Source organism: Vicia villosa, unplaced genomic scaffold (assembly GCF_029867415.1).
Source record: "Vicia villosa cultivar HV-30 ecotype Madison, WI unplaced genomic scaffold, Vvil1.0 ctg.001856F_1_1, whole genome shotgun sequence".
In the NCBI taxonomy this organism is placed as follows: Eukaryota; Viridiplantae; Streptophyta; class Magnoliopsida; order Fabales; family Fabaceae; genus Vicia; species Vicia villosa.
This window is the reverse complement of record NW_026705752.1, coordinates 32,262-33,904: the sequence shown is the minus strand read 5'-3', so window position 1 is coordinate 33,904 and position 1,643 is coordinate 32,262.

Sequence of the window (1,643 nt, the reverse complement as noted above, 5' to 3'; positions counted from 1 at the left end):
CATGCGGCTGTATAGTCTTTTCCTCTTGTTTTAACAGCCTTGCAAGTTCCATTGGTACTTCACAATCTTCCTCACTTTCGTCCTCAGTTTGGTAGATCGGATTTTCAAAGTCATGACTGGCAATAGCAGAATCGTTATCAACAGGATCCAGAGTGAATGTGAATCTGCATTTATTATGTGGGTGTGTGTAAGAACACATAGCTATTTTAAAATGAATAAAGCAAAGAAAGAAAAAGGATCACAAATTTTGAATATGCAAACGTCCCATGATTTTATTGAATGAACATGATCATGGTATGACAAACCCTTATAAAAAGGACCAGTGTGCTTCGGGCAAGGCACATGGCTTTTAAGTTCATGGTTCGATAGTACAAGAACCATTTTTATCTTTGAACATATAAACAACGAAAACAGGAAATTGAATTTACTCCTGATCAAAGGAGATTACATCCTCGGCTTTCCAGTTGTTTAATCCATTGTTGTGAGCAGGGAGTATCCAGCTGCTCCAGTTGCAGTTGTCTTCTTCGTCTTCCACAGCGTTGATTTCTTTGGTGGGGAAATGAGCTGTTGATCCTTCGGGATAAGCAAGATACTCTACTGGATACGAGAGCCCAGGCTGAGATACTTCTGTTAGCTGAGCGAGATACCCGATAAGATCGTCCCATCCGGTCGGAATGATGTCTTCAAGGGAGACTTGTGCATTCTGGGGAGCAGTGTATTGTGTCAGGAAATCATTCTCATTATTTGATGTTTCCCATGCTTCTTCAGGAGCGTCAGGGCTTGTGAATGTCATATTGTCTTCGAAATGGTTGTCCCATCCAGTTGGGGTGATGTCTTCAATAGCAATCTGCGAGCTCAGGGGAGCAGAATACTTCACCATAAAGTCATACTTGCCACTTGGTTCTCCTAGTGTATCCCAGACTTCTTTTGGACTAGGTGGACTTTGGTATTGCTCAGTGATGGAACTTGTGAAACTTTTGCAATCTCAAACTGATCACCCCATCCAGTTGGGGTAATGTCTTCCATGGCAATAAAAGAACTCTGAGGTGCAGTGTACTTTACTAGAAAATCATACCCGCCGCTTGATTCTCCCAAAGTATCCCAAACTTCCTCGGAAACAGGTGGAATTTCATTTGGATATTGCTGAATAATATGGTTCAAAAACACTCCATCGTCTTCAATAGCATTCACTCCTTGGCTGATGAAATGTGACATTAATCCTCCAGAACGAGGACTTTGATTGTTCTTCTGATTTCCATTAGCATAGCCCAGGCCTAGCTTATCGAACTTGTAAGGCACATCAAGGAGTTGTCCCCATACTGTGCAACCACCTTCTTCGATCACAGCTTTGGCATCTTTGAGAGAAGCCATAGTTGGAGTTATTTTTGTAGCAGGAGTGGCAGAAATATGTTTGGCAGTAGAGACATCTGGAGAGATCACCTCAAAAGATTGGCAGGGAGTTTCGATGAATTCGCCATCCATCTCAACATACTTGGAGTTACTCAGGTGACTAACCACATATTCTTCTTCGCCATAAACGGTGACGACCTTGCCTTTTACCGGATACTTTAACTTCTGATGTAGGGTAGAAGTTACAGCATTTGCCCCATGTATCCAAGGGCGCCCTAGTAAACAGGAATATG